This window comes from Oryctolagus cuniculus, chromosome 8 (assembly GCF_964237555.1).
Source record: "Oryctolagus cuniculus chromosome 8, mOryCun1.1, whole genome shotgun sequence".
Lineage (NCBI taxonomy): Eukaryota > Metazoa > Chordata > Mammalia > Lagomorpha > Leporidae > Oryctolagus > Oryctolagus cuniculus.
Window position 1 is genome coordinate 140,405,576 of NC_091439.1, and position 12,440 is coordinate 140,418,015.

Genomic DNA, 12,440 nt, shown 5'->3' on the forward strand with positions numbered 1-12,440 from the left:
ACTGATCTTACAAGTCCTTTCTCAGCCATGTCATTTTTTGTGAATACAAAGGTATTGATTTTTGCATGATTATTTTATATCCTGCTACTTTACCAAAATCTCTTAGTACTCTCAATAGTCTCTTAGTGGTGTATTTTCATTTTCTATGTATAGGATCACGTCATCTGCAAACAGGGATAATTTGACTTTCTCCCTTCCAGTTTGCATCCCATTGATCTCTTTTTTTTTTTTTTTTTTTTTTTTTTTTTTTTTTTGCCTAATTGCTCTAAAACATGAAAGCATTGTGAGATTGGGCATCCTTGTCTGGTTCTGGACCTTAATGGAAATTCTTCTAGCTTTTCCTGATTTAACATGATGCTGGCTGTACTTTAGTCATGTATTTCCTTATTCTGTTAAGGAATGTTCCTTCTATATCTATTTTGGTTAAGGGTTTTATCATGAAAGGATGTTGTATATCAAATACTTTCTCTGCATCTGTCGCTCCCCCTCTTCGTGGAGGAGCAACACTAAACCCTGCGCTGTTCTTTTGTCTGCTCGGCCCTCCCCGGGTTTGCTGCTGATTCTTCCCGGGTTGGCTACTGTCCCTCCCACCTCCGTGGAAGGGCGGTTCCCCCTGGCCACTTTCCCCACTTCCGCAGGGGAGCGGCACACCGCCGGCCGGCTCTCTCGGGGGCTGCACAGGTGTTCCCCTTAGATGTTCCCCTTAGATGTTCCTGGTGCATGCCGTCTCTCTCCTCCTTTATAGTCCTCCTCTGCCAATCCCAACTCGGCTGCCCACACGCCGAGTACGCTGCTCTCCTCCAATCAGGAGCAAGTCCTACAGTTTATTGGCTGAACTGGAGGCAGCTGTGTAGAAGCTGTTTTCTCCTCTCCCAGTGCCATATTGTGGGAGAGCAGATGCATAGAATAAGTCTTAATTCCAGTAACTTAGTCTAGTCCGAGTTGCTCCCAGTTGCTCCCCACAGATCCCCCTTTCTTTTTATTTTTTGGCGTTGATACGCGCCTGTCTTCGGTGTCCTGCAGCACACACTCTGCTCTGCTTGCTAGAGTTGCCACAGGTTCTTACAAGTCCTATCAATCAGGCAAACTGAATCCAAGCCCTCTCATTGCCATATTGTGGGGAGGCCTTATTGGTGTTGATTCGTGCCTATCTTCGGTGACCTGCGGCTCATACTCTGGTCGAGCCGCCTGCTGGTGCTTACCGCCTTACTAACCAGGCAGACCGAATCCAAGGTATTGTGGGGAGACTTATTGATGTTAATTCGTGCCTGTCTTCGGTGACCTGCGGCGCATAAGCTGCTAGCCATCCGCAGGTGCTCACCGCCTTCCTAATCAGGCAGACCGAATCCAAGCTCTCTCACTGCCATGTTGAGGGGAGGCTTTATTTTTCTCTTTCTCTATCTCCGGGCATTCCTATTTCTCCTATTTTACTTCTATCTACCAGCATTCCTATTTCTCTCATTTTACTTCTAAAACTTCTGTTTCTCTTATCCCCGCGGCTTCCCGGCGCCCGCCCCGAGGCTGCTTCTTGGTGGCTTCCCGGCTCTGAGCCGCTTCAGCCCGCGCCTCTCTCATCTGCGCGGCTTCCCGGCTTTGCGCGCACACTCCGCGGTCTCGCACTAGCCCAGCGTTCCCTATCTACTTGTGCCCCGCACGCTCTCTCTGCGCACGGCAGCCTCCACGAGTCACACAGCGTAGCTTACGTCTCTGCCACTAGCATTCAATCTAAGTTCCCCGGGCTAACCTGGCGAATTCGACCCAGCTCACGTTTCTGCCCCATGATTTGGCTTCCCGTCCTTTGTTCCCGGGCTAATCAGACGGATCCCAACCTGGCTTACGTTTCCGCTTCTGGTTTTAACTTTTCACCCCTTATTCCCGGGCTAACTTGAGAATCCCAAAGTGGCTTTCGTCTCCGCCTCGGCCTGCCCCCCGCGGCTTCAATTTCCCTAACATTTTTCTCTACCCGGTATGTTTCCCCAAGCTTTCTTCCAACAATATTCCTCCCTCATTTCTCCTGGCTTCTCCCCACAGTCCGTATCCGAGTCTGTTTGTTCTAGCTTTCACTTTCGCTTTCGACCTTAGAGATTTCTCCCAGCTTCCCCCCGTAGTCCGTATCTGAGTCTATGCCTAGGCTTTCAATAGCTTCTTCCAGAACCTTTTTCGTCCGGCTTTTCCCTAGGCTGTTTGCTAGTCTCTCTCTCCAATATTTTCCCATTTCTTCCCATTTCTTCCCTCCTAAGTTTCCTATCCAAGTCACGGCACCATTATGTCGCTCCCCCTCTTCGTGGAGGAGCAACACTAAACCCTGCGCTGTTCTTTTGTCTGCTCGGCCCTCTCCGGGTTTGCTGCTGGTTCTTCCCGGGTTGGCTACTGTCCCTCCCACCTCCGTGGAAGGGCGGTTCCCCCTGGCCACTTTCCCCACTTCCGCAGGGGAGCGGCACACCGCCGGCCAGCTCTCTCGGGGGCTGCACAGGTGTTCCCCTTAGATGTTCCCCTTAGATGTTCCTGGTGCATGCCGTCTCTCTCCTCCTTTATAGTCCTCCTCTGCCAATCCCAACTCGGCTGCCCACACGCCGAGTACGCTGCTCTCCTCCAATCAGGAGCAAGTCCTACAGTTTATTGGCTGAACTGGAGGCAGCTGTGTAGAAGCTGTTTTCTCCTCTCCCAGTGCCATATTGTGGGAGAGCAGATGCATAGAATAAGTCTTAATTCCAGTAACTTAGTCTAGTCCGAGTTGCTCCCAGTTGCTCCCCACAGCATCTACTTGAGATAATCAAATAATTTTTATTTTTCAATTTGTTAATGTGATTTATCACATTGATTTGTGTATGTTGAGACATCCCTGCATACCAGGGATAAATCCCAATTAGCCTAGGTGAGAGGTCTTTTTGATGTGCTGTTGGATTCAATTAGCTAGTATTTTGTTGAGGATTTTTGCATCTATGTTCATCAGTGATACTGTTTTATCATCCTATTTCTTTGTTGTATCTTTTCTGGCTTTGTTTAGGGCAATGCTGGCCTCACAGTAAGAGTTTGGGAGGATTCTGTCCATTTCAGTTGTTTTGAATGGTTTCAGAAGGATTGGAATACGTTCTTATTTAAAAGTCTTGTAGAATTCAGCAGTGAAGTCATCTGGCTTTGGACTTTTCTTTGTTGAGAAGGTCTGCATTATTGATTCAATCTCTGTCTTGGCTATTGGCCCATTTAGGTTTTCTATATCTTCATGAGTTAATTTTGGTGAATTGGATGTGTCCAGAAATCTATCCATTTCTTTTATATTTTCCAATTTGTTGTTGTATCTCTAGAATTTTTTTAAAGAATTATTTATTTATTTGAAAGTCAGACTTACACAAAGAGGAGAGGCAGAGAAAAAGAGAGAGAGAGAGATCTTCCATTCGATGGTTTGCTTCCGAATTGGCCACAATGGCCGGAGCTGAGCTTATATGAAGCCAGGAGCCAGGAGCTTCTTGTGGGTCTCCCACGTGGGTGCCGGGGCCCAAGGCCTTGGGCCATCTTCTACTGCTTTCCCAGGCAATAGCAGAGGGCTGGATTCAAAGTGAAGCAGCTGGGTCTCGAACCAGCACTTATTTGGGATGCCAGCACTTCGGGCCAGGGCATAACCCACTGTACCACAGTGCTGGCCAACTTTGTAGCGATTCTTAATGATTCTTTTCATATCTGTGGCATTCACTGTAAAATCTCCTTTTTCCTGTCTCATTTTCAATGAGTCTACTCCCTTTTTTGGGTAAGTTGGGCCAATGGTGTATTTTTTTTATTTTTTCCAAGAAGCAACTCTTCATTTCAAGGAATTTTTGTATTTTTTGGCCTTTATTTTGTTTATTTCTTCTCTAATTTCAATTTTTTTCTTTCTTCCAAGTTTATGTTTGGTCTGTTCCTGTTTTTCTAGGTCCTTGAGATGTATTCTTATATCATTTATTTAATATCTTTCAAGTTTCTTGATGCAGGCACTGGCTGCTCTCGATTCCCTCTTAACACTGCTTTTGATGTTCAATTTCTGGCTCTGCAATCTACTATGACTGAGAAACTCCTTGCAGGGAATGGTTTAAGGGAGTGGAAGCCTGTATTAGGTGTTAATAGAGGTCAGGGAAGCAGTAGCATGGTCCAGGGGACCAAAGAACACAGCAGGTGTGGAGCTAGGGCAGTGATAGCTAAGTAGGAGCAAGGTTGTTTTGGAATGAAAGTGGGTGGGGCAGAGTGAAGGTGGCTAGGATTCAAGGCCACAGATTTGGACTTCATCTGGTTTACCATGTGCAGAGGGACATCATGAAACATGTTTTTAGGTTTTCAGGAAACGTGGCCCATGGACAATGGGAGAAAAGTTTAGAATCTGAGGTCTAGGAACTTGGTGTTAGGAGACAGCCCCTTGGCTTGATATGGTGAGAAGAAGAAACATCAGCAGGAAATGTCAGGGTGGAAAGAGCCTGAATAGGCAGGAGGGTGAGGTTTGATGCTGCAGGCAGCAGGGGAACTGGCACTTAGGTGGTACTCTATTGGATAGGCAGTGGGTCATGGGAGATTGTTGGTCCAGAGGTTTCCAGAGTGAGGAGAGGCAGTAACCAAACTACTGTGTGATGACACAGGCAACAGAGGGAGTTCTTTCCTCAAGATTCTGTGGATCAATGTTGGGAGATGGAGATGAATGGAGCAAGCACCACTTGATACATCACTTACAATGTGTGCATGGGCAGAGTAGTCTACACTGGGGATCAAGTGTTTGGGCTTAACTGTTTAGACAGCTAAGGCTTGGGTTGCTCACTGCAGCTGAGGGATCTTAGTCAAGACAGCTTGCCCTCCATTTTCCTCATGTAGAAAATGGGCAAATACTAGAAAGACCCTCAGAGATAGGCTGCTGCATGTGAAGATACTTGATACACATAGGGGTTCATATAGGCACACTTTTGTGCACAGAAGTGCTCAGACAAGTGCATGTGCAATTGTGGATATGAGCCTAGTACACGACGGTGCTCATACACACACATGTGTATGCAATTCATGTGCTTTGTATACATATGTATTAGTACACAGACATGCACATGCACAGACGTGTGCCTAGTACACACATGTACTTACCTCTGCATGTAAACACACAAAAGCATGCTCATACACAAAGATGTACACACAAGCACATGTGAATTCATGGATATGTGCTTACTACACAAAGGTGCTCACACATGTACATGTGCATCCATGGCCATTTGCTTGCTACACACAAGCTTTCATCTTGCCATGTACACATATGTTCCCAAAGATGGAGGTAGACATAGGGTGTTTTGGAAACCCAGGCACTCCCCCCAAAAAAGGAGAGCCCAGAACTCCAGCTTAGGCTAATTAGGTAGAGTGGCAGGCAAGAGATTCCAGAACTCTTTGGCACACAGAAGATACCAAACACAAGTTAGCCCTCTTCAGCCTGCAGAAAATATGTGACCCTCAGACCATGCAAGCCACATTTTCTTCCCATAGGATCTGCTGGAGCAAACAACCTGCAGAGGGAACACTTTACAGGCTCCTCAGGTAGTGGGCTCATTTTTCCTTTGATTTCATCTGTTCTGTTGCAGAGGATGGTGCTTTCCTCAATCCATTAGCAGGGATCTATCTGAAGTGGAGCAGCCATGACACAATCAGCACCCATATGGGATGCCAGCATTGCAGGCAGCAACTTTATGTGCTATGTCACAATACAGCCCACAATGACAGGCTTTTTGTCTGCTTGCTTGATGCACTCTTGTTTAATCACAATGAAATTCTTTCATTCTAGCCTGATTCATTAAATTAAAAAATACAGGATATACTGGTAAGTTTAGTTTCATCAAAGCAATGAATACTTTTTAATATAAGTTTGGCTCATGCAATACGTGTGAAAAAAGATTGTGGTTTCTTTGAAATTCAAAATCAACTGGGAATTCTGTATTTTATCAGCAATCATATGTTGCTTCCTGCAATCCATGAAGCAAAAGTGGGGATAACTACTCACATTCTGGTTAGTGAATTTCCTTGGAAGTAAACATTTTGTTCAATACCAGGTACTAGGAATAAACACTCCTTCTCAAGTTTATTAACAAAGAATGAAGAAGTGGCATAACTCACCAGTAGATTATATTTCCCAGATTATTGCAAATAAATTATTTAAATACATAATTAATCCCAATACCTTGAAGCCTTTCTTGAACTCTTACTCATTTGGGGATGCCAGGAACACAGTTAGAGGGAATATTGTAAGCATGCACATTGTACCCCTTTCCCTATTGTAGCCACTAAAAGTGAGCATGTCAACCATAACTGCTCAATCATCTTCCTAGAGAACAACATCAATGCCTTTCGTTATAATTCAGAATCCAGAGATTTCATATTCATATTACATAATGTGTTTCCCATCTGATAGTTTCTTGGTACTTTAGTTTTTAATTATAACCCAAAGAAGCCAGCACCGTGGCTCACTTGGCTAATCCTCTGCCTGCGGTGCCAGTACCCCGGGTTCTAGTCCCGGTCAGGGTGCTGGATTCTGCCCCGGTTACTCCTCTTCCAGTCCAGCTCTCTGATGTGGCCTGGGAAGGCAGTGGAGGATGGCCCAATTGCTTCGGCCCTGCAGCTGCGTGGGAGACCAGGAGGAAGCACCTGGCTCCTGGCTTCAGATCAGCGCAGCGTGCCAGCAGTGGCAGCAATTTGGGGGGGTGAACAAATGGAAGGAAGACCTTTCTCTCTCTCTCTCTCTCTCTCTCTCTCTCTCTCTCTCTCTCTGTCTAACTCTGCCTGTCAAAAATAATAATAATAACCCAAAGGAAGATTTATGGACACAGATCTTAACCCTAAAGTCATTACATTGGAAAAACTGATTTCTCTGCCTAAGAATAGTGAAACAAGCCATGGATTGTCCAGTTGGAGGAGGGCCGTGCATGAGTCCATTACTAGATAAAAGCACATTATTCATTTCAGAGAAGCATTTCTCTAATAGGGGAATTTGAATAAAGCATCACCTGTAACTGGACAACCCACAAGCAGCTGGCTCAGCAGGTGGACAGCACATTCATGCAATAAAATGTGCCAATTTTGTGAAGAAGAAGGCCCACAGGCAGGGTGGATGCTATGATGAGCAGGGTACAGGCAGTATTTCAGCCCCTACTTTCCCATTTTGTGTTGTACACAAACTAAACCAAAGGATCAGTGCCCGTGATCATATTAAATAAGATGATGATGTTACAAAATGGTGGAATGTTTCTGCTGAGTAGCCTAGGGGGTGATGGAAGTGTAGCTGATTGCAGCAGTATAAAGGGGCTGAGCTAAATAAGAAGAGATAGAAAACATATCACCATAAAAATGGTAATTGTGGGAGCACCGTGTTTTAAAATGGTTTTACTTCTTGTTTTCTAAAATATTTGTAATATTTTGAATGCTAAAACATAATTTAAAAAGAACAATTTCTTCAATGGATTAAATTAAAGATATTTTGGAACTTTTATGGAAACAACATTAAGTCTCAAGAAACACAAAGCCTAAAAAAGTAAACAAGAACCAACCTTAACAAACACTGGGGCACAACCAGCACTCTAAGTTTTATCAATAAACTGGCAAATGAGTTGCTTACATGAGTTCCTCTGTTGACCATAGCTGATAAACTGGGCTGGGCAACTTCATCTGTGACAAGGGATGTGGCTGCATCATGGGTGAGGGCAGGATAGATGGGAAGACCATTCACGCTGAGGACAAATGATAAGATAAAGGAACAGAAGCAGGAAACCATGTTTGTGTAATTAGAGGAAGGCTATTTAGGAACTAGCCTCAAAGTACATGCATGGGGGAGCTGGAGCAGTGCGGGGCAGACCAAGCCTCTGCCTATGGTGCTGCCATCCCATATGGGCACTGGTTTGTATCTTGCTCCATTTCCTATCCAGGTCTCTACTTTGGCCTGGGAAAGCAGTAGTTATGGCCCAAGTGCTTGGGCCCTTGCACCCATGTGGGAGATCCAAAAGAAGATCCTAGGCCCTGGCTTTGGATCAGCCCAGCTGAGGTCGTTGCTGCCATTTCAGGAGTGAACCAGTTGATGGAAGACCTTTCTCCCTGTCTCTCCCTTTGTCTGTGACTCTGCCTCTCAAATAAATAAAATCTTGACAAAAAGTATACGCAGGTATCCCAAAGTGATGCACAACAACGCAAACCATTAGGTTGTGGAGAGAATTAAATAGAATTTGTGATTTTTTTTCCCTTTAGAAGTACAAGTATAACCTGCTGTACATGCTTCTAAGTTAAATGTGTCTGTCTTTTATGGAAGTATGAGAATATTATACACATCTATAGAGCTCTGCATGGCAGACCAAGGCCTTATTGAAAAGGCTGTTGAATCTTCACCTGGTATTGGGGCAACATCCTCAACCCTGATAATATCTTGGCCTATTTAGCCCTAACATGGTTTGCCTTTATCAATTTTTAAAAATGTTTTTATTAATTTGTTAGAGCAGGAGAGAGAAAAGAAGAAAGGAAGCCAGCAGGGGAATGGGAGACAAAAGAGAGAAAAGAAACAGAGTGCTCCCACCCATTGGCTCACTTTCAAAAATGCCTTTAACAGCCAGCAATGGACCAGGACAAAGCTAGGAGCCAGGAATTCCTTCTGGTTCTCCAGTGTGAGTGATAGGGACCTTAGTACTTGACCCATCAGCCACTCCTTCCCAGGCCATGCATTGGCAGAAACCTGGAGTCAGGAGTTTGAGCTGGGAATCAAATCAAGGCACTCTGATACAGGGCACAGGTTTCTTAACAGGCAGCTTAAAAACTAGGCTAGATGGCTGTCCACGTTTTTTTTAAAGTAACATTCTGGAAAATTAGAGTTTATACCTATTTGTGGAACCTACATGTTTTCAATTCAGCTTACTTAGGGCAGTCCTAGACATGGTCTATTCTGTTTCATTCATAGTACCATATGGAGATGCTATTCTTCCTCCATCTCCACTTTTTCTAGCTTGTGTGCAGCATGAAGGAACAGAGAGGGTACCATAATTTGCAAGGCTTGTGCGCCCTCACCCTGCCATTCCTGTGTTGAAATCATGACCCACAATATTTCAAACTGTGACCTTATTTTGAAAGAGTTTGGCCTGCACCGCAGTTCAATAGGATAATCCTCCACCTGCAGTGCTGGTATTCTGGGTTCTAGTCCCAGTCAGGGCACCAGATTCTGTCCCAGTTGCTCCTCTTCCAGTCCAGCTCTCTTCTATGGCCCAGGAGCGCAGTGGAGGATGGCCCCAGTCCTTGGGTCCTGCACCCACATGGGAGACCAGAAGAAGCCCCTGGCTCCTGGCTTTGGATCAGCGCGGTCTGCTGGCCGCAGCAGCCATTGGGGGGTGAACCAATGGAAAAGGAAAACCTTTCTCTCTGTCTCTCTCTCTTTCTGTCTACTCTGCCGGTCAAACAAAAAAAGAAAGAGTATTATTATGTTATTAGTTAGGATGAGGTCATACTAGAGCATGGTTGGCCAACATCCAATATGGGTGATGTCATTATTAAAAGGGATATTTGGAGACAGACATGGGCACAGGCAGAACACCATGTGAACATGAAGGCAGAGATCAAGGTGTTGAGTGCATAAGCTAGGACATCACAGACTGCCAGGAACTCACCAGAAACTAGAATGAGGCCTGGAACAGACAGCACCCCTCAGCCCTCAGTCGGAGCCAGCCCTGCTGAGCCTGAGCACAGACCTGCAGTCTCCAGGACTACAGGACAGTGCACTTGTTGTGGTCCAATCCACAACACTGGTTCTAGATCAAGTACATGGCATTTAATGTCTCTTCAAATAGAGAACACAAGGGAACAAACCAAGGCAACTCTTTAGTGGTATCTTAGTGGGAATGCTTCTGAAATTACTCCATTCAATAAGATGCTTGCTGTGGTTCATCATAAATTGCCATTCCTATGTTGAGAAATGGTTCTTCTATACTCAAGTTCTTAAAGTGTTTTTCATAAAAGGATGCTGTATTTTATCAAATGCTTTCTCTGCGTCTATTCAAATAATCGTATAGTTTTTGTTCTGAAGTTCTTTGATGAAATGTATAATAATTACTGATTTGTGAATGTTGATACATCCCTGCTTACCAGGGATAAACCTCACTTGGTATGAGTGGATGATCTTTCTGTTGTGTTTTTGGAGTTGATTATCTAGTATTCTGTTGAGGATTTTTACATCTATGTTCACAAGGGATATTGGTCTATAGTTCTCTTTCTCTGTGTATCTTTTTCTGGCTTAGGAATTAGGGTTACGTTTGGTTTATAGAAGGAGTTTGAAATGATTCCCTCACTGTCAATGGTTTTAATAACTTGAGAAGAATTGGAATTAGTTCTTTTTTCAATGTGTGATTGAATTTTACCAGTTAAACCATGTGGTCCTCACCTTTTCCTGGGAGGGTATTTATTACTGATTCAATCTCTGTCTTCTTTCTTTGTCTGATTAAGTTTTCTGTGTCTTCATGACTCAATTTTTTTAGATTGTATATGTGCATGAATCTATCCAGTTCTTCCTGGTTGACATACAGTTATTTGTGTAATTCCTGGTTATTTTATTCCTGATATATCATGCTACTTTTCATTTTTCATCTCTTATTTTGTTGATTAGAGTCTTCTCCCTCTTTTTTGGTTAGTTTTCCCAATGGTTTATCAGTGATTTTTATTTCTTCTTTAATCTTAATTATTTCTTTCATCCTACCAATTTTGGGTTTGTGTCGCTCCCCCTCTTCATGGAGGAACGACACAGGACCCTGCACTGTTCTTTTGTCTGCTCAGCCCTCCCCGGGTTTGCTGCTGGTTCTTCCCAGGTTGGCTACCGACCCTTCCACCTCCGTGGAAGGGCGGTTCCCCCTGGCCACTTTCCCCACTTCCGCGGAGGAGCTTCACACCGCCAGCCGGCTCTCTCGGGGGCTGCTCAGGTGTTCCTTCAGATAGATGTTCCCCTTAGATGTTCCTGGTGCATGCCGTCTCTCTCCTCCTTTATAGTCCTCTTCCGCCAATCCCAACTCTGCTACCCACACACCGAGTACGCTGCTCTCCTCCAATCAGGAGCAGGATCAGCTCCTGCAGGTTATTGGTCGAACTGGAGGCAGCTGTGTAAAAGCTGTTTCCTCCTCTCCCAGCGCCATATTGTGGGAGAGCAGATGCATAGAATAAGTCTTAATTCCAGTAACTTAGTCTAGTCCGAGTTGCTCCCCACAGGTTTGGTTTGTTTTTCTATGTCCCTTAGATATATTGAAAGCTTAATTATCTTTCCAGTTTTTTGATATTTGCAGTAATTGTTTTAATCTTTCCTGTTAGCACTGCTTTTGCTGTGTCGCATAAGTTTTAATATGTTGTATTATCTTCATTCTCTCTTTTTATCTCTTTTTATTGATTATATTACCCACTGTTCATTCAGGTACATGTTTTGCAGTGTGCATGTGTTTGCATATGTTCTAGAGATTTTTGAGTTGTTAATTTCCTACTTCATTGCATTGTGGTCAGAGATGCATGGTATGATTCAGATTTTTATTGAATTGTTAAGACTTGCTTTATAACGTTGCATATGCTCTATCCTATAGAAAGTTCCATACAATGATGCAAAGAATGTGTTCTCCAACTGTGGAATGAAAAGCTCTTTAGATATCATTTAGGCTTCTAATGTCATATCTACACTATCAATTAGCTCTGTCGTTTTATTTTTTGTTGTTGATTTTCTGTCTAGTTGATCTGCCCATTGAGAAAAGTGAGTGTTGATTTTATGTTATGGGAGTCTATGGATCCATTTAAATCCATTAACCTTTCTTTTAAATAGCCAGGTGCCTTGGCATTGGGTTCATACACATTTATTATTATGTCATCTTCTGTTTAATCAATCTCTTAATCACTACATAGTGTCCTTCTTTCAATCTTTTAACAGTATTTTGGTAAAAGTCTATTTTGTCTGATAACAGGATGACCACAACTGATCTTTTTCATTTTCCATTATTACGGAATTACTTTTCACATCCTTTCACTTTCAATTTGCATTTCTTGTTGTTGAGGTGTGATTCTTGTAGGCAGCAAATAAATGGGTTTTGGTTTACAATCCATTCAACCAATCTGTACCTTTTAACTGGAGGGTTTCAGGCCATTTACTTTAGGGTAACAACTTGGCCTTGGCATTTTTTTCATGAATATACCTATTGTTTGTTTCATATTTCATTTATATATTCACTTCCTTCACATTCTTTCATATTGATGACTATCTTTCTGTGTTTCTGTTTGTAGCACATCCTTAAGCAAGTTTTGTAAGGGAAGGTCTTTATTTTACCTTCATTCATAAACGATAGCTTTGCAGGGTATAGTACACTAGGTTGACTTTTTTCCATAAGACTTGGACTATGTCTCTCCTTTCTCTCCTAGCCTGCAGAGTTTCTGATGAGAATTCAGAAGTGAGTCTAATTAGAGAC